At 38.2% G+C, this 22,205-nt stretch overlaps 1 protein-coding gene across 2 annotated transcripts in view; it reads right to left on the bottom strand.

The window, feature by feature from the left end:
- Positions 1-22,205, bottom strand: part of SNX24 (sorting nexin 24) — a 95,555-nt gene that overhangs the window by 58,239 nt on the left and 15,111 nt on the right. The window lies entirely within an intron of this gene.

The following is a 22,205-nucleotide window of genomic DNA, read 5'->3' as shown; positions in this document are numbered from 1 at the left end:
GCCAAAAAACCCAATCAAAAACCTGAAACCCAACCCAAAACAAAACCCAAACCATTTCACCCAAAATCCCCCAAGACATGGACAAGAAGATCAGGAAGATAGCTGGGAGGCAAATTTGGCCAACCCATAAACTTCTGGAAAAAAGCATAACTCCTAACAAAACTTTGCGCAGACTATGTGCATAATGCAGGTTTTCCAATGGCATCAGTGCTGATGGTGCTCTTGTACAGTGCATCCGTACTGACTGAAAGTTTATGGCATCTCCACAAAGTTAGGGAAAATTTCAGGCCTACAGAATACTTTTCTACGTTTCAGGAGCCACTATGATATTAGGGAGCAGAAAGAAGATTGGAAGATGGTTTTAAGTTTTTGTAAGAGAGAGATGCTGGACAGGAATCTACACTATGGCACAGAGGAACACCACCTGAAAAGACCATGCTGCGTTACCATTAAAATAAGCAGGCCAAGGAAGAGCAGAAGAAGGGCCTTTTAGTTTAAATCACTTGGGCTCCCGTAAGCTTGAAGGAAACCCACAATTTCATTGTGTATGAATCAGAAACGTATGTCACTGCATCTGCTTGCTGTGAAAACCCATTGGTAATGCACGGTATCCCTCTCCCTCCCTCCACTGCTGGTGGGGCAGCTGGATGATAAAAACTCAAGCGCCTCTTCGTCTAGAGGTCAATACTAGGGATCTAAAAGCTCCATGTCCACCAGTCATATGTCTGGGGCAGTACCTATCCAAATGATATATCCCCTTCCCTTTATTCCCATTTGCCTGCTCAGGGGTAAAAAGTAGAAAAAAGCGGAAACCATTAAGAAACAATGGTTGTGAATTTAAGTACTCATAGTGTCATTTAAGCTTTTCACACAATGCAACCCAGCGTCTCTGCACACGCTTACTTGTAGCAGTCTGTCCCATGCTAATTTTCTCCCCTTAGTGTCTGCTTAGCTCAGCATGCAGGACTGACAGTGTCATGGAAACAAATGAGCAAAGGACAATGTCCTTAGGTGCTCTTCCCATGTAAGAACTAAAAACCATTTAAAAAGGGAGGAAAACCATATGTACGGAAAGTATGGCCTCAAAATTAAGGCAAATGGTAACACCATGGCCACTTTGGAAAATTTAGATCTAAAATCCAAGTACTTCTGCAATGCTGAACAACTTATTTCATGCGTTTTCCTAGGAAAACCTACTTAGAGAACCCACCTGGGAACGATTCAGGGGCCCAAGGTTAAAAGCCCAAACCCTCAGAGAGACCCAGCAGATGCAGAGCAGAGATGTACAATGTGCTTACACCCACGCAGACAGCAAACTCATCCCACCTTGCATACTGTTGTATAGGTCCCTATTTCAGGACATGAGAAACTAACCCTGGCACTTACTTGCTTCCTTCTCATTTTGTCAGGAAGGCTTTTCAATAAGGATTGCATGTAAAATGTGGGGGGAAAAACCAAGAAAAACACAAAAAACCCCATCACCAAACTTGCCAAGTGCACACACAAGCCCAAATATCTCCTAAAGTCAGCTCCTCCATGCACTACCAGTGCTGGCATCTAGCTGATTTAACATAAGAAGTTGTATTGCTGCAGGGACCACTGTTGTTCTACACGTATATCCAACACTTCTCAACTCCTCCTTCCAGGGTATATTAAAGAGGTGGAGGAGGAAATAGAAGAGCTATTCCACAAAATGCAGTATTGATTTTTCTACCTGAGGAAAGAGACTCTGAGTGAAAAACACCTCTTTGCTCTTCTACCTCATGAGAGAAGTCTCAAAAAAGACATTAACCTGCAAAACCATGAACCACTGCAGAATTTTGCTCTAGCCAGTGTTTTTGGCATACATTGACACTACATAACTGAAAAATCATCAAACAGTATTCATACTTCAGGTATTCTTGAAATACATAAAAGAAAAAATGTTATTTTTCCTCAAAACTTCTTAATCACTGCAATTACTAACAAATACTGAATGAAAACAGTGGAGGACTTTTAGGTAGAATGAACTCCTCTACTTATTCTTTAAGACCACAGAAAACAGAGCAAACAAATTAATTAAAATATGTAAGTAGAAACCTGCTTGTGTTAAAAGGGTGACATCTTCTTATTCCTGTATTACATGTTAGCTCTGTAAGACCTTGACCATTAATTCTACATGAAATTGTAATGCCCTACTAAAACTGAACATAACATTTCTGACAATAAAGACCGATAGGATTTGTAACTGTCTTAAAGGAAGATATGAAATATTACTGTAGTTTACAGTGACAAGATAATAGTTATAAAATAACTTCAGAAAAAAACTAGGACTTGAATGGTTTAGGACAGTTGTTGCTTTATGTTTGTAATACCCAGTATGTTGGGTTTCAAAAAAGTCTTCCCCCAAGATGTGTCACCACATCAATCTGTAAAATAAATAGCTTGTAAAATTCTACCCATCAGAAATAGAAATAAATATTGTAAAATGTATAATCCTATTCCCAAATCTTTCTCTGCACTGAAAACAATATTTTCTATCAAATCTCCTTCTATCCATTTTTTTAAAAGAACCAATGGAAAATTACTGCATGCAAAGCTCACTCAGCTTTTCTAGAGAAGTAAGACTATCACCAGATCTAGTGCCAAATCTAGCCTATTTAATAGTTTCATCAGAGTCTACATTAGATAAACACTGGAGCTGGGGCCCAGAGAGGTGGTGAATAAGGTTGAAATATGATAGGACAAGACCCTGTGCAATCTGATCTGTGTTGGCCCTGCTGTGAGCAGGGGTGGGGTGGGGGGATGCCTGGATCTCCATGGGCCCCTGCCAACCTAAATGACTCTATGATCCTATGAAAGCTCCTTCCAAGTCAGGAGGAAAAGTAAAAAGAAAAAAAAAATTACTTCCTTTTCCATGCTTGTTGTTTGGAAGACAGAAGATCCAGTTATACATTCACAGCTCTTCCTCCATCACAAATTTGCAGTTTTGTGCTATTGAGCAGCAATTTGCCCTTCAGCTTTGCAGAGTAACTACCCTGAAAAGTTAAATTTATTCTGATTTATCAAATGATATCCTCAACCTGTTGTTTCTCTGAAGATCCTGTTGCAGTATTTTGAAGAATGTGGGTGGGACAAGAGATGATGGATATTCCCATTAGCTTCACACTATTTCTCTTCTTAAGACCCTTTCATCTTTCCCACCAGGTACAGGAAAAAAAAAGTCAGGTCTAAAAGTCACTGTTCAAACTGTAATTTATTTACAAATATAAAAATTACAAATAATGCTGGTTTGCACAAAGAACAATTCCAGAGAGCCAGGAGAGAGTCTCAAGAATGCCTCCTCACCTTTGTGGTTCTCTCAATTTCCTCTGTGACTCCAGCAGTGCTTTCTTATACATTCATTATTTCCATTCCAAACAAGGATAATATAGCTTTTACGGGTTCTACAAACAAGAAATTTCTCAGATTGCTGGTGATCTAATAGTGTCTTCTTTGTTGTTATCACTGAACAGTATAGCATATTGCCTCAAAAAAAGTTCAAAAGCTAACTAGCAACAACAAGCACTCTCTGTATGTCATAAAAGTTGCTGGATTAATGAAGCAGCTTATTAGATTACCAACATGTATTAATCATGCATTTAAAATTACATAATGATTAATACATGTATACAACACAATGAAAGTTACTATTTAAATTTGATCTTACATGATTAGGACTTAAGGTGAAGTTTCTAGTAAGAGAAGATCAATGCTTTTCTATGTTCAGAAGCCTTCAAGCCATCAGTGCATGTTCAATGAAACATACTGAAAATTGAAAATTCAGCAGCAATTTACAGTAAAATGAATTTATTATGCAATAAATAATCTGTATAAATTTACATAAGCAAAACTCTCTTTTTCCGTGTTTATAGAAATTGGTCCACAGTGTCATAAAATCACAGGATCTATGCTCTACGGATGCACACTGATCCAAATCTCACAAAGATTCAGGCAAGACATGTGCCCACTTCTGTGAATATGTCCTAAAAAGCAGCAGAAGAAAGCATTATGCTGTCAAAGCAAACTATTATTACATGTGTAGCATGTAAGTGGGACTGTGCTGTTGGGTAAAAGTAAGGTTCTCCAAAAATGCTGAAGATACTAAAATAACCTTTGTTAGGCACAGTGCCTATTTAGAGGACAACTGAAGCAAAGCCCAATCTCAAAACACTACAGAAGACGCAAAGATACCCGAATGATCATTATCAACAAAACAGCTCAGTTACTACATGAAAAGGGAAAGCATGTGGAGATAGAACAGTAAATAAACCTGCTTTAAAACACAAATCTTGTAAGCACAATACACTGCAAGATCTGTATATATTTTAAAGTTGTTTGGTTTGTTTTTTTCTTAAATTTTAAGGTAGCACAGAGCACCCATTTATTAAATGAGCACACTGCGCTAATAAATAAATAAGTACATTTCCTGCCTGTAAGAGAGGCATTTAAAATATTCAACATATCAGGAATAGAAGTCTGAAAATAGTTTTCATGTTTTTGCTTGTTCTTGAAATAGGAATTCAAATGCCTTAAATTTCTGGTGAAAAGTCCCAGTAACGACTAAACAATGATCCAATACCTTCTCTCCTCTACCCCCTTCATACAAGCTGGCTCACAGTGCTGTCATACCAGCCTCAACAAACATTCTTCCACAGATTATGGTCCAGTCTAAAATAAGAACTTAAAACATGCTTCCTCTTTCCTCCACCTCCCATCTCAAGGTATTTTAATCAGTGAAAAGTTGTACTTTCTAGACTTTTTGTTAATGCTAAGAAAAAAGAGGTTCTCTGACTGAAAAAAACCTCAAGTGACTTGCTTCCAAATCAGATTTGTACTGTCCCCTCTCAAGACACCTATTTACATGAAATCTCTTATAGTTTCTCAGCCTGTATAAAATGCAGATGCCACTGCACATCAGGCATGTGTTTGCCTCTTTGCACAGACAGTCCAAAACAGTTTTCCTGATCTGTTTCAACTTGAAATGTTGTCAATATATAGATTGTCTTGCTTTCTAATTCAGTGAAAAATCTAGTTTTCCATTAGTCTCTGCCTTTCTAATTTTCGATACAGCTTTACTAAATGTAATTATTAAAGGCAGATTCAAGAAAGCAATTACTGAGCTACTGGTTTGTATCTCTGAAGTCTTAATAACGAACAAGAAGTTGAAGTGACAGAAACACTGCAAAAGCTGTAAATAAAAAAAAAAAAACCAAACAACAAACCAACCTGGCTATGTGTTTACTTTAATATATATAATACACAAAGAAAAAAATCAGACTGGTATGGAAAATTGCTATGATCAGTATATGTCTGGGGCAACCACACAACTCCCTGTTGTCACAAATTAGTTTTAATCTTTATATCACTGTGCAGTGTATTAGGATTGCAAGCGTATTTCAGAACTGTTGCAGAAATAGCTCTAGAAAGCATTTTAAAAATATCATACAAAGAGTGGGATTGTGAACAATGGGAAAGTGGCACTTTACCTCTTCATTTGGGGACTTTCGATGTATTCTGGAGGTTAAAATATTTGGAGGGGTTATACTGGACTATGAGATACCTAATCTCACTTGCCAGTACAGGCAACCAAGTATTCAAAGTGAAATAAAGGTGCTTTTGCAAAAAAAATAATTAATAGGTAGAAAACACACAGTAGATTATTTTAAACCTAAAAAGTATCCTAAAGCACAGGAAAGCACTAAGTTGCAGCAGAGCCTCTTGCTATATTCTAGAGAATTTCAATAACCATTCTCAAGATTTGAGTCCAGACACACAAGACTGCAGCTAGAATATTTTCCTCCTGTGTAATGAATTCCCCCACCCCACAAGTCGATCACCTCCCTTTCTCCCCCACATAAAAGTGGGTAATATCCTGGCCACAATGAAGTCAGTAACAGAAGTCCTGCTTAACAGCTATACCTTGACACCACTCTGGTTTTGTGACAATTATTCTACACACACTAACTTTGTTGTAAAATCATTTTGGTCATTTTAGGTATCAGAAAGAGTGACGTTTCTCATTTGCAAGGCAACACTACTGGCTCTAAGTGAGTTCATAAGCCAAATTAGAAATCAACTCAAAATAATTTTCTCATTTAAACTAAACATCAGCCTACACAGAGCTCTCCAGCAGCCTCCCTTTCATCACAATAGTTCATCATACGCAGTAAATTAATTCAAGTGTGGTAGCAGAGTAGCAATTAATGACTTAGCATCACCTACTTTACCCTCCATTGTACTCATTACATGTGTGTAACAGCAGATAAGCACCTAGCCATTCCTTGTATACAACACAAAGTTAAGTTGCACCAAATAATTACCAATATAAAGGAAAAGTAGAGGTAAGACCTGCTGTCTGAGAAAATAGGGAATACAATTATAGTGGTTTTTCTTGGCTTTTGGCTATTCTTAACCAAGATTCATGCCCCTCTCAAGAAAGCTGGTCTAAGTTTTCCAGCTGAGGACAACTATTTGGAAGGCCTGCAGAAAATCCCTTAGAGACGCAGAGGTGACCAGAAGTCAAGGGAAATCGTGACTCCTGCTCTTCAGACCAGGCCTTGCAGCTGGGACATCATGGTACACATGGGCAGCACAGCAAGTGACTGGTGAGGACCAAATCTCCAGTACGCAAGCACTGGCCACATGGTACACGTCCAAAGCCTGTAGCAGTGGAAGCACAGTACCAAATCTGAGGGCTCTTGAGCTTTTCTTCATGAAAATCATGCTTCATTGTAATGGTACTAGGTAGTGAAGACTCAGCTGGATATGACAGATAGGTAGCTTCATTATACACCTGCATACACAAGCATGCACCATCACACAAAGATATCATCCCTACCTTCTCAGCAGTTTTGCCAGTGGCCAGGAAAGCAGGGTGGAGGGCAACCTAGTTATCAGTGAGATTGCTATTGTAAGTAGACTAGAGTACAGATCTCTTTGTTAATACATCACCAGGTGTTAATTTAGATTACTAAATCCATGGATTTTTTAGAAACGTATTTCATTTTACTAATGTATTTACTTTCTTTTCAAAATCACAACTTCCACATTTTCTGTCTTATGCTGTAGCAAATATGGTAAAGACGTCTATGCTGCATAGGAAAGATTAAACCAACCCTCAAGATGAAAAGCCAAATACCATGCTCCTGTTCAAACAGCTTAAATGTTTATCTAGCCCCAATGATCTATTACAAAAACTTCCTCTCCTCCCAGAAAACCGTGGTCTGGAACTTGCGTTGTAAAACCCTTATGGTAAAATCGGAGCAAGAGTCTGTTCCACAGTGTAAGACCCATAATACAGCAACTATAAATGAAATACTGACTAGTACTAACCTCTCTTCTCTTTGTACTAACTCCTATGACAGTTGATACTCACTGGAATCATGAAGTATAACCAAAAAAATTAAAATTAGAAAAATATTGCACATTTCAGCTACAATTCCCCACCCCGCTATGGAATGTAACTGTTTTCTTCTTTACTCTCCTGTTGTCAATTTTGAAAGTTTTTTTAAGTTTCTTCCCAAATGAAAAAAACCCCAACCAACCAAACCCCCTCGATTTCTTGATTCTGTGGTGAAATATTGAAGAATTGAATTCTCTGATGCTTTGAAAGAGCATGCTAGCATGAATAGACATTTTACCGATTGTACACTGCCTAGGAGAACATTTACAATATTTATTTAATCTTCCTTCATTTTAAGAGCAAGTAGGACCCAAGACTTAGTATTAAAAGACAAGAATAAAATAAGAGGTAACTTGTAAGTGGGCCATTTAAAACACTGTGTTCAGAGCTGTCCTGTAATATAAAAAGCCTTTTTTTTTTCCTCTTCAGTATTTTTGAATGATTTGACTTGTACAAGCCACAGTCATTTTGTTGCATGCTTATGGAAAATGAAAAATCTTGTCTGTAGCAATATCAAATCATTTATACACAGCAGACATCAGCTGTCATTTCTGTCTATCCCAGCAGTACACCCCCTCCCACACTCCTCTCTTTAGTCTAGGTGAGCTGTCAAGTTTCTAGTTTCTGACGTGTATTTACATCATTCAATGACATCTGACAGTAGTGAAAGGCCACAGAAAACTGCTTATTGATCAGAGCAAAACTAGTTGACGGAACAGATGAGGTTGTATCACAGAAACGCAGCCACACTCAGGTGATGACATTTTGCTCCCTTGTATACAAGTGCTTAATGGAATACAACTTCATTATATCATGCCACTAGTGCTTAAAGAATTGCACAGTTCTCATGAGTGTTTTGTCTATGCGGTGATGAGGACAATCTATTTGTACTGGTACCAATGTATTACTAACCTGTTTTGCTCATGAACACTTGCAAACTACCAGCCAATGCGTCCTGATGAATACACTAAGAGACACTGAAGACTCAATCTTGCCAAAATCTAATTGAGCTGACCTTTTAAAAAAAGATGGAATTACCATTTAGGGAGCCAGATCTACTCAAGATTTAGTTCTGCAGAATTCTGTGCTGCTTAGTAAAGACATTTTAAATGACCATTTTTATGCTTGGGACTGGTACAGTTTCCCAATGGAAGTGATAACTGATCGTTAGTATTTCAGAGGTTATTATATCAACTTGCATGAGAGTCTTTCAAACTGTATTGATTTAAATGCTGAAGAGTTCTTGGGCAGAGGGTCTCCCTACAAACTGCCCTGCAGCTAAAGTATTAATTTTCTTATTTTTATTACTTTCTTCTTTTTGTTATCTTGAGTAGAAAACCACATCAGTGTAAACTCATTTTACACAGAGGAACCTGTAAGGATATAATTACAGTATACAACCATTCGTTACAGAATCTATGTTTGCATTAGCAGTCTAACTGGAAAACTCAAAGCAGTTTTAGCACCAAGTAACCTGCAGTGATTCAAAAAAGCCAGCATGTTACAAAAAGTACCTGAATAACTTGAAATCATGAAACTTCTAGGGGTACACTGATCACAGCACAGATCTCAGAAGAACTTGCTTTCCACTTCATATCTTACAGCAGACAGGAGCAGTAGGTCTTTGTTTCAAAGAAAAAAATCCAGACGGGGAAAAGATGCTGATGGTCCAAAAGTCGCTCTTCACAATGGGCAAGTGTTGCTCAGCCTTTCTAAGTTAAGCCTTGCATTCAGGTTAACTACTTGAAAATTGAAACAGTTTTCAGATTCAAAACAAAACTGTTGGCTACCTCAGACACTCAGAAAATTCCTTCCATTTCAAGGGGGAAGAGATAAAAGACTCACTTCTCAGAGAAGGCGTTTCCTATCCCTTGACCTAGACAAGCAGCATGAGACCAGAGGTTGACTAAATCGAGTCCTACATAACTAAAGAAATCCAAGCTTTAAAAATAACAGAGAAATGCAGGTGAATAATGTCTTAAGCAGAGCACTTTTTTTTTGCTATTTCTCTGTAGAAACAACATGGACTATCACATATGACTTACAACAAAGGAAAAAAATGACAGCAGTCTTGCTATTTTCAGTTCAGTTGTATCACTGAAACTTCTTTCAGACAAAAAGAGTAACTGTTAGAAGTGTCTTGTTCTTTTCTTGGTGTTCTTGTAACACACTTGCAAGAAGTCTAGAAGAATTTTGCTTTCAGACCGAAAAAAAACCTTGGGGTAAACCGAGATTTTCAGGGGTTGTCTGGCTAAGTTTGGATCAAGTTTCAGGTACAGAGCAATTACTTTTCCCACTCTAATAAAACCCCACTCCAATAAAGCTTCCCAATTTCTATTAAAAAAAAAGAAAGAAATCAGCAACACAACAGTTACAAGACTGAATTTATTTTATTAACTCTGGCAAAACACTTTTTTCCCCCTTTGTTTTTTTTTCTTAGAAGCAGATGAATTGATCTCACTGAAACCTAAGAAGAGTTTCAGTGTATACTAATTACTCGGGATGGAAGATTTCAGCCCAGAAACCAATATTTACAATGATTCAGGAAAATGAAACCAAGGACTTGATCTTACCAAATGGCTTTCAAAACCGTCTTCAATGCTTTTCCACAGCTAGCTTGGTATACATCTGACAGAAACTGTGTCATCTCAGATACCATGGTTAGCTGTCAGCATTTGTTTGCACATACACAAAATCATGCATTTTTAATATGTACAGATCTAAGGGGAAAACAGAAGATAAAGAAACAGTCACATTCAATGTCTGTGATGCCAAATGTCTGAAAAGTGAACTCTCTGTAATCTTCTTGAAGTTAGTGGGAAGGGAAGAAGTACTCCAGACAAGGGACAGTATAGACATAATGCTATTTTATGTATATTCAAGAAACTTATTTTAGCACTGACTTTTTTTTTTAAACAAAGAAAATCAAGACAAAGAAGTGTTCTGCATTCTGCCATAAAATCCTTTATTACATAAACTTTTATTCATAAGAACTCAAAATTATCAGGAAGAACATCTTTAGAAAAGAAGTTGCAGACAAATTACATTTTGTCCTTTCCAAGTCTGGTTCTTGTACTCTGTGCTTATACAGAAAACAGGAAATTCTCTTCATCTCAGTTGTCTGATATGCATAAATATCTGGGCTCAAAGCCTTGACACTGATACTGATGATGGCAGCAATTCATAACCAGTTATGAAAAAAACCCAACAACACCCAAGTGAACCTACTTTTAAATGAACCCTGGATCTAGAACTGTTTGCTTTATTTGAAGTGCAAAGGATCTAACCAAAGCACAAGAAACATCTCTCTTCATTCAATGAAGTTAATCTATTTTGAGTCACCCTGAAAACCAAGGATACACTACTTGGTATTAATCATTCCCAAGTTTTGCTGGACATATCTTGGAGTGAGTTCTCTCAGGAAAAGCAAGAAGCCATGCATTTCCACTGCAACAGAATACAAGCTAAGAGGACTGGAAACAGAGACTGTATGACAGGCTGCTGACATATGGATGCATAAAGGACGTGCAGAATTTGAAAGTGAATTATAATAAACACACTTTGCTCTTTCAATCTTTAGATAATATAAAATGACTTTCACATCAGATGATGCTACTACTTAATTTGTTTCAGATTCAGCTTTTATTTTCCTAAAGCAGATCCTAACTGCAACATGCAGTAATCTAAATTATTTCCTCATATTTAGGCATTATTTTAATATTCCTTTATTACCTTACACAAAAACCATCACAGGCATTTCTTTCCATTTTAGAAGAGACAGAAGACTTTTTCTTCCCTGTGAATAATTCACAGAAAGCCTACATCACTGCATCTGACTTCAAAAGAACAGAAACTGACTCTTTATGACAGGGATATATGAACTGGGTAAATGCCCAAGCCATTGCTTAAAGCATGCCTGTAGCAGTATCATCGCTTCTTTCTAGACAGGCACACTAAGCTGAAGCAATGACTTTTCTGTTTTCCTAGTTAAACTCAATGGAGTTAAAGTCAAAGTCAAAAGAAAAACTAATATTTGGATTCATTATGCATTAGAGGCATCTTTCTTTGTTAGTGGATAAGTATAGATTTTAGTCCCATAGGCTATTGTCTTATAAAAGGTTTACAATAAACCAAGAACCTAACATTTTTAAAAGGAATCCTGAAAGACTAAGAGAAACAAGTGCATTTAGTCACAAACACTTACAATGTTTACTAATTTGCAGTAATTTACAGTTCTCTCTCCTCTGTCTTGAATCCCAAAGCATAAGACACTACAAACTGCATCATATAAGCAGATCCTCCCACTGGAAAACACATCTCTTAAGAGGGCTCCTTTGAGCAGGGGTTCATCTTTGCACTGAATACACATCATTCAAAAGGGTTCCACACTGAAGATCTATGACAACTTCTGCAGTGCACTTCCATGTCACTTTTTGCTCCCTCCTCCAGCTTCACTCCTCTTACTCTGCTCCTTGGCAAAATGACTGATTTGTGTTCTGTACAAAATTCAGTGTACAAGCAATAACTTCCAAAATGAATACGACATTTATTACTGTACAATGTAACAAGTCTTTTCACCCTGCCCAGGTGGCTGGACTGTTAGCAACTCTCAGTTATACTACTAACTGTTTGGGCCTGTGAACTGTTTTTATTTTTTTTACTAATTTTTACTTTTTTAAAGTTAAGTTTTAAGTTTTTTACGTTAAATACAAATACACCTGAAAATGAGATTGAGTTTTAAAAAGGTACATCTGTGATTTAAGAAAAAAAAAGCCTATATAGAATCAAAATTTAAAATGTATGTACAGAAAAGCAGTACATAAATTAAAAAAGAATCACAGGTTCATTTAAAACCACAGAAACATTGTTTCAGTCAATAAAGTGATAAAATATTTTTATCTTCTCAGATCCTGGAACCTGTTCCCTTTATCTGGTCTGAACAGACAAGTTTGGGATCTTGTCAACATACTTCAAAAACCATTCTTTGGATATATTTGGAAGAGACATGAGTGTATTTTCTCCCCATAGATGAAGAAGCAAAAGGATTTCTTTTCTTTTTTTTTTTCTTCTGGTTATCTCTTTCACCAAGTTGCTGTTTGAAAGTGTAGTTCAGTATGCTGACATTTTATCATATTCCTAATTCACATCAAAACCCTGAAGTCTCCTGGAAAGCCTTATTTCAATCTACCTCAGAAAGGATAGCTTTTCTGAAGAAAAAAATTGCAAGAAGTAATACTGAATAATCACTGAGTAATACAACAATCATTCGCCCTATCCAAATACTCCCTTTAAAAAAACTCATACTATAATCTCCCAATTAGCACTACTCATTTATCATCAACCATCAGAATAAATCTTATGTAGGTCATGTTAAGTAGTACATGCTATGGTAACTATTAGTGTTACCTAACTGAAAGTAATAGTCTCAGTTGCTATCATGTTCGCTACATACCATTAACCTGAGCCACTGTAGAATTTTGCTACATACACATCAACTGAAGAGGTGGAAATATTCACATGTTCAATTTTTTAAGGTTTTGATAAGCATAATAGAAGATAATAATGTATTTGAAATTAAAAGGAGAGCAACTTTTTGTCTCAAAGATCAGTTTTGAAGAAATAAAGGCTACATATAAAGGTGTTGAAATAGGTTAGGCTTAGATGACCAGAACAACCACTACACCTGGGGGAAGAGAGAATCAAGAAAAGCTGTGATTCACTTAAGCAACAATGAGTTCATTGGAGATGCAGAGAACAAACATTAGAAGAAGGAAAAACAAGTAGTCTAATGCTACACTAAAAAATACACTGAAGCTGAAGTTATTTTGTTAATTCAAATAAGATTTGCTGAAAAGATGCTCATAGCTTTTTATTACATGATTACTGAGTTTCTTATTCTATTCCGATCAAAAACATATCATAGTCATTTGAAGACATTGCTCTCATTGTAAGATACCACTTTTTAGACTACTTAATCAAGCAAAATATCAATTTTATAAAATAAAAATACAAGGAAAAGATTGATACTCTTTTTCACCACTTGTTTCTCCACCATTCCCTCTCTCCCATACTGTACAACTCTTAGTAAAGAGATCACAGTTAAGAAAAGGAATAAACAAAGATATTCTTTATTACAATGCACAAATTACCAATATAACTAGAATTTCAATCAATTCACCGAAAAAAGGAAGAAAGACACACACTTGTGCAGATCTTTGGTTCTCGGATCAGAGCGGAATGTGTGCAAAAGTGATCAGCACAAGTTTTCAGATCCTACTCATCAATCAAATTAAGCAAATCTCAGCACGCACAGCAAAATAAGCAATGCTGCTGCCTACTATCTTGCTATTATTACCTCTTTCTTCTCCCATCTGCTGTTGTACCAGTATTAGAGAAATTAATCACTTCATCCTTACAGGCAGCCTCTGAAGCAAAGACTATGAGCATTCCAAATAGGCTCTTATTCTCTGTATCAGTTTCACCTGACTCCACATGGTTCTGCATGCTTTTCTGAAGCAAACTACCAGACCACTGTGACTTGCCTGAATCAGGTCCTACATCTCAGCTAGGGCACCAGACTGGGGTGGTTTCTCCTGGAAAACAGGGCTTTCTCCACAGACCGCTTAGAGTGAAGATTCTCAATGGTTTCAAAATATTTTCAAATAAGGCTCAAGATCCATATGTGAGCTCCTGAAGGCACAACTGTGGCACAGAATAACACATGTACAGAAATAACACATGTACTGCAATTAGTCTGGAAGAGGAGATCATGGGAAGGATATGAAAATAAACAGCATAGCTAGTTCCATCCAATTATGTGCAACACATCCCTCATTAAGAAATCTCAGTAATGAAAGTATTACAAACAACAAATCTCAGTCTTCATACTTAATTTAAAACTGGATAAACACCCCATTTAAGAAAGGATTAAAATGCTTATATCCTTTCTTCTTTCTTCAACCTTATACAGAAAATATTTCAAATCCTAAGATATAGATTTTAGGGGAGGGCAGGAGGGAAGAGATCTTTCACAACGTTGCCACTACAGAAAAACTGCAAACAGATGGATCTCATATATTGGTTCAAAGTAACCATATTGATTATCAACCAGTTGCACAATAAACTACCCAGCTTAGAAAGGCAGGATATTACCAGCCATCTATTTCATTTAATAAATGCATATTTTAGAAGGAAAAACATGCTTGGTATCTTTCCACTAGGCTTGTTAAAATGGCCTTAAAGTTTGGGTTTTTGAGTGAAATGGAAGAAAACATTACTGACGCTTTTACGTGGCCCATCAATCTGCCTCACTAGACTTTCCAGCCCCTTTTATTGTGTTAGGGCATGGAAATACAGCAGCTCCAACCAGAACCACTTTCTTTTCAGCACACTGTTTTTCAGCAAGCTGAAAAGACTCTCTCAAAGTCAGACCCTCCTGAAACTGTATCGTTAGACATCCAGTCTCTGACATACACATGCTTTGCAGTTAGCTTATAAAATGTTAACTATTATATATGTTTTGTACAGATACTCCCAACTCAAAGACAATAGAATAATACAATAAATAATGCATACAAATTTTGTCTAGGATTTATTATTTACAAGTGTGCTAGCGTATCCAATTAAAAAAAGTAATTAAAATTACTCACATATTTCCTAAATTCAATGCACAGAGTGACCCCTACTGGCCTGCTAGGCACCCCAGCAAAGATACAAACAGACAAAACCCATCACTTTAAGGAGCGAACCTGAGCTAACTTACATGGACAATCCTCAGATAAAGAGCATGCATACTTTATTCAAGTTACAGAATGACTAATACTAATAAGTAAGTAGAGGCAAAAATACTCCAGTGCATTCTATGGACTTTTAAACATTCATTCTTCTTGTTATTATAAATAACAAAATAACCAAGTGAACAGCTTGTAAAGAACACTTAACATATACCAGTATCTATAGCTGGGAGCCACATTATTATGAAGAGTTTCAATTTTTTCCAAAAATTTCTTAAAAAACACCCAGGAGAAACAAACGTCAGTCTACTAGAGGTTTTAAATGAGAAAAATGCATACTTCCTGTAATTTCCCAATTCAACATGAATAGCAACTACGACAATAAGCCTCCATGAATCACACTGTGCTTGCTACTCTTTTATTTTATACATGAAAAGCAAGGTCCAAAAAGTATCTAATTATTTGTCTAAATACTGTCTGCTTTAATACACAGCTAACTAATAAGCCAGGTAACCAATAATGTGCTCTGTAATACACACGCTTTATCACCTAATACACTATTTTATTAATTTAAACAATTTATGTTGTAGGAGAATCAAGATCTTAACACTAATATGAGTACACTCACAGATTAATAAAACAAGAGTATGGCTGTTTATTTGAAGTACTGAATGTTCTCTTATTTTTTATAAATATATATATTGGACATACACATACATACACTTACGTGTGAAATCAGTACCCAGCTAGGATCAACAACTAGAAAGCAGCAAAGCTTATGCTAAGTGTGAATTCCAAGTGCATTTCTTTGACCACTGGGCTTTTTAATCACACACATATGATTACAACATAAAGCGTGCAGGAGACTGACCAAACAAAGCAAACATTTGCTTCTGACTTCATTTCAGCCAGGATTAATTACAAGAATCTAGTAAGAGAAAGCAGTGCAAATTCCCACTCCTGAAGGAAACCTCTGCTTAGAAAGCTGAAGCAACAGAAGTCCACTCCTCTCTCTGCTTCACAATCCCTGCAAATTAAAAGGAATATTCTGTAGCGACTGCAAGTTTCCACTGCGTCTAAACCAAGTCAGTCCAGTGTTGCTCAACATATGCTCATACACAGAGCTTACAAAAAACATCCCTTGTCCCAGCTGCTCAGAAGTAGCTGGAACTCGGAGGCAGAACCTGGACCCTGGAGATTATCCATGGTCACTGGCTGGCTGGCCTACGCCCTGCCTCTTACTTCTGACCACTAGTCGAAGTTGTTGAAGCGAACAATTACAGCCAGAAGTTATTTTTAAAATGCATTCAACCACTTCTAACTTAGCACACCAAATCCCTAGAGCCTTCAACAGGAGCTCAACATTTTATAGAGATTTTATTTTTGGGAGCCATATTTAAATATTTACAATGTTACACAAAGGAGAATAAAAGAAAAAAAGTGACATGCTATAAAACATTTAAGAAGCCTGTAACTTGGCTTCCCCCCCCCCAAAAAAAACTGTACAGTGAACTTTGCTATTGTTTTCACTGAAATACTGAGTACTACAACATCCACTGTAAAAGTATAAACTTAGACATTATTACGTCAAAAAAAATACAACAAAAGAACACTGAGGTTAAAAGTCAAGCATTCCAAAGTCAGGGAATTAATGAAATAATGCTGTCCATGTAAAATTTAATCAAGCCCTTTGGGCTTAATACCTCAAGAGATAATTAAAAACTTGTTTCTCAAGATCTTGGAGCTATTCAGTGAGCAAGTGTTCTAGCATCGTTGTGATCAGTCTTGCTCATGTTTGATCCCAGACCTTCTAAGTGCCATCTAAACACAAAACTGAGCCAAACACCAAGCTGAGTGGTGCAGCTGATTCACTGGAGGGATGGGATGCCATCCAGAGGGACCTTGACAGGCTTGAGAGGTGTGCCTATGTGAACTTCATGAAGTTCAACAAGGCCAAGCACAAGGTCCTGCACCTGGGTCAGGGCAACCCCCTGCTATCAATACAGGCGGGGGGATGAAGGGATTGAGAGCGGCCCTGCAGAGAAGGACTTGGGGATACTGGTGGATGAAAAGCTGGACATGAGCCAGCAATGTGCGCTCGCAACCCAGAAAGCCAACCGTATCCTGGGCTGCATCAAAAGAAGGGTGGCCAGCAGGTTGAGGGATTCTCCCCTCTACTCTGCTCTCATGAGACCCCACTTGGGAGTAATGAATCCTGCTCTGGGGACCTCAGTAGGAGGGCCACAAAAATTATGAGAGGGCTGGAGCACCTCTCCTATGAAGACAGGCTGAGAGAGTTGGAGTTTTTCAGCCTGGACAAGAGAAGGCTCCAGGGAGACATTATTGTGGCCTTTCGATACATAAAGGAGGCCTATAAGAAACCTGGGGAGAGACTTTTTAATAGAGCCTGTAGTGACAGGAGAAGTGGCAATGGTTTTAAACTAAAAGATGGGAGATTTAGATTGGAGCTAAGGAAGAATTTTTTTATGATGAGGGTGGTGAGACCCTGGAACAGGCTGCCCAGGAAACTGGTAGATGTCCCGTCCCTGGAAGTGCTAAAGGTGAGGCTGGATCTAATCAGCAACCTGATCTAGTGAAAGATTTCTCTGCCCATGACAGGGGTTGGACTAGATGATTTTTATAGGTCCCTTTCAACCCAAACCATTCTGTGTTTCTATGAAAGGGGACTTTTTACACTTCCAGGCTGTCTACACCAAGAGAAGGGCCCTAAGTCTGTCAGAAACCCAGATTCCCTCTCTGTGGTAGTAGAAAGTAACACAATGCCAAAGGTATTGCCAAGTCAGCTTCAGTACCAGACATCCTACTACATCACTAGGCTGCTCTGATCAAACTACAGCTTTTTATTTGTATTAGTTTCAAAGCCCTGATCTCTGTACTGCAGTGCAATGCCACAGTGTGACACAGCATGGGTGTAAGAGCATATTTGGCTGACTTGGGGATTACGACACTCGACTCCTTCTCAGAGTATGATCTCATGACACCTTGTCTCTTTTGCCCCCTGCTAGTGGCTGGGCAGTCTGTGCACGTACTGAGCTCTCAGGTTAAAACCACCCATGAGGACATTAGTCAGTAATCAAAGTTAAATCTTCTGCCTCCAGTGCTTGGGTGATCCAGCACTGAGGCCTCCAAAAGGCTGACAGTCAGTGTATGTCAGCCATCAGATAGGTTACCTGGCTACTAACTTGCCGTTGCTGGGGAATGATAGATTAGTCCCCACTGCTCTTCTGCAAGTCTGCTCATGATTTGTAAATGGAATCATGTTTTACTATCTACAAACTAGAAATTAAGAACTGTTGTAATGCAGGAGGTAAACATGTGTTTGTAACTGGGGACTGTGTAAACGTTGACTCATGTTGCCTACTTATCACACTGCCCACCATAATCTCACCCTGCTACCTTAAGAATTATAGAAATTGTCTGCCTCAGTCATGAGGAATAAAAAATTTTCACTATAATAGTATTCCTTGTTAGTGACCATGATTCTTGCATACTAGGATTTTTAAATCAGTTAGCATCAAACATCCTGCTAATGCCAAGGACAGCAGTGAAATACAAGGGGTTTATATTTAGTGTTTAGCACAGAGGCACATCACCAAACTGCTGTACACCCTGTGTTTTGTACAAAGTCTTCTGTTTTAAGGTATTACTCTCGCACAAGCTGCAGAAGATTCTTTGATCATTTCCTTGGTGTTAAGGGCAAAAAGCTACATCTAAACACCAGCAATAAATGAATGACATACATCAAGAATTAAGTGAAGCTAATGTATCTGTAGATGTCTCTGGCTAAGAAGAGCAAGAGAGGACCAGAGTAGCATATGGCAGAGCACTATTGTATTGCCTTGCTCTGTCTGCAACTTTTGGCAAAACATACAGTCTGTGACAATGGAGCACATCAGTGCCCGACAGAAAGCACATGGCAACAAGCACACAAGAACTTTACTGAGTCATCACGTAATGCCTCCTGCACCAGGGCAGAGACAAGGTCTGCGTTACCAGTGAACATGCAAGAAACATCAGGAAAAGGAGATGACAGTGATCTTTGAGCACCAAAGCTCACTGACAAGCAGCAGTTCATCCCACAAAGTTAAAAATATGTGCTTGACTAATTCATTAACCAAATACAAGATTAGGTGATACCTACAGCAAGTTCCGCAGATAAAGGTATATAACTTGGCAACAATGGTTGCCCTACAAATCCCCCTGAAATACTCTTTTAAAAATACAATTCTTTGATCAGGTCCTGAAAATATTAGGGAGTAAGTGGCACAAACCTCTTGGTCATTGTTCTGTTATCTCTGTCATTAGCAAACCTGAAGAGCCTTCTAACTTTTCAAACTTGAGCAGTCTACCTTCATGCCTCCTCAGATGAGACAGGACTGAGGTGGAACATGTCTGTGCTCTTCAGCTGTTAACTCTGGGAATGGCGCCTGCATGGCTTTCCTCTCCTTACAAAAATGTGCCTGTCTCCTTTTTTTAACAGACAGATGAGGACAAAGGGCTGGACTGGGGTTACAGACCCAGAGCTCTGATCAGGATTCCTGTCACTCCTGTGCCTGTGCTGCTTTCTGCCTCATAGCTAAGCCACCAATCTAGCCACCTCTTAATAAGCTACCCATATAGCAGTTTAAACATTTAGAAAGATTTTGTTTTATGGCAGATATTACACTCAGGAAGAGGTGTCCTGAGTAAGAGTGGCACTGAATTTTTTCAGTTTCTTGACTAGTTTATACAGGGAGACGTTGTCCCTAATGTTCTTTCTGCACCTCCCTTCATTGCTACATGCATATACAGTTATGGAAACAGATACTAGTGGTCCAATTCTGAAGTACTAAAGATACATACTGAACACAAATGCTTTACTGAATAATATTAGCAGTGTTTTGAAAAAAACAAAAAAAACCTCGTGTAACAAGTCTGCTTCAAGCACTGCTATCATCTCAAAATTTAAAGCTGGGAGCAGAAAACAATGATTACCTCCCAGGAAGACCTTGCAAAAGGCTGTCTTGAGCAAACTAACAAACGATGTTTCTTCTCCTGCATGCAGAGACAGAGATGAAGAAGCTCACAATTGTTTCAGCAACTGTTCCACTATGAGATGCTCCTACAGTTCCCAGGAGAAAAGAACAGAGCTACTTTGGGTGAACTCTCAAGAGTTTTAGAAAGCCACAAAATTGTAAGTAATAAGAGGTTAGGGAATGGATATAGGTAAAATTTTTGAAATAATGCAAAGGACAATTGCTGAGTGTCAAGGGAGGCTCACAAAAAGAAGCTGGAGGAAGGCTTGCTGGGAGATGGCCAGCTGGGCTTCAGAACACCCACAGAATTTTCTTACATCTGTTTTCTGCATATTACCTCCCAGTACTGAAAGACCTCAGGTCTATTCTGGCTCTGTATTTCTGGGAGGTATCTGGCCCACCTTGCTGCCTCCAGGCAGGACCAACTACACTTCTTACTCTTGACAAACATCTAAGCCTCATACAGAGTTTCCATACCCTATTCTTGAAGGGTGTTCTGGTGCTGCAGTATCTTTACTATTCAGCACCATTTCGTAATTAGTCTTTCCTACTTCTGGTGGGTAAGACAGGAAATTGCACAGCATAGGACCACAGCATCTCCAATCCACAGACTGATTGCCTCCTTTCCTTTTTCAACAGCCTTTTATGTTACTGAGGATTGTTATGAAGTACCTGCTCAGTGTTTTCTTTTTGATCTAAAAAGCACCCGGTGTATTGCATTCCTCACACTGATCAGAGATCCAGAAAGCTGTGTAACACATCATATCTCCTACACTGCCTTCTCCTGTACACTCACATGTTTTTTAGAGTGCAGTAGCTAAAACTGGACACGGTACTCCATGCTTAGCATACACTCCTCATCATTGACCTCTTTTTTACATTCATCTTTCGAGACCCCAACAGGCATTTGACTTTTCTGCAACAGCATGACATCAGTGACATGGCCATCTTGCAATGCATGATAAGACCCTGATCCTTTCACGAATATCTGTTACCTAACCTGCTGGATCTTACTCTGTGCTACTGATTATTTTTTATAAATACAGCACTTGACATCAGTTCCTATTGAATTAGCACCCCATGTTCCTTTCTTAAATAAACTTTCCAATTCACCAAAATTATTTTTAATTCCACTCTTGTTCTCCAGCACATTCACAGTCACTTCCACCTTGGTGTTGATGGCAAATTTAAATCAGGACACTCTTACTCCATCATCCAGGTCATTAGAACATCAACTCATACAGGACCACAAACAGACCCCTCTGCAATACAGCCCAATAAATCCTTCCATTGTTGACATATGCATGTGCTTCTGTGTACCTGCACCCACATACATACAAACATGCGTGCGTATGCACGTCTATGTTCTGCCCCTATCTGAACATAAGGAGATTACACTGACCACAGTACTTTGTTGGTTTTGATGTATGCTTAGTGGCAACTGATTTAGATTGCCTTCAGTACAAACAAAACTTGTGTTAACAGCATGCTCACTTGATTCAACTAACTTGTACTTTCCACAACCAACCACATTTTTTAACTAGGAAATAAGCAGAGCTGCTTTACTGATGCACAAAGAACATATACATAAGCTAGCACGTTGCAAAAATCTACATTGTTTTATAAGTCGTCCTACAAAAAACTCCACCAAGAAATAAAAGTAAAACATACTTTCAAAAGTTGGTCTACGTCACACTTAAGAAGAAACTTTCCTTCTTTCTTTTTATGTGCAATACTGAACAGTGAGTTCTGATCCTAACCCAGAATTTATCTGAGGAACTGTGTAACACAACAGTGTTTTCCTGAATATATTTAGAACACAAAAGGAAAAAACGCAGGCTCATTTTAAAATTTTGCTTAGCTATGCAAAACTGCTAAGCAAATGTGGAAGCTACAGTGGGAAAGAAAGTGGCAGACTTGCACAGACTTGCTAGCGGGGTGCCCAGAGTTACACCGCTGTCAGAAATTCCCCAGGTAAAACTAAAAAGAAATAGTTTGTGCTCAAGCATTTTT

The sequence above is a fragment of the Haliaeetus albicilla genome, chromosome Z (assembly GCF_947461875.1).
Source record: "Haliaeetus albicilla chromosome Z, bHalAlb1.1, whole genome shotgun sequence".
Classification (NCBI taxonomy): Eukaryota; Metazoa; Chordata; class Aves; order Accipitriformes; family Accipitridae; genus Haliaeetus; species Haliaeetus albicilla.
This window is presented reverse-complemented; position numbering and strand designations above follow the sequence as displayed.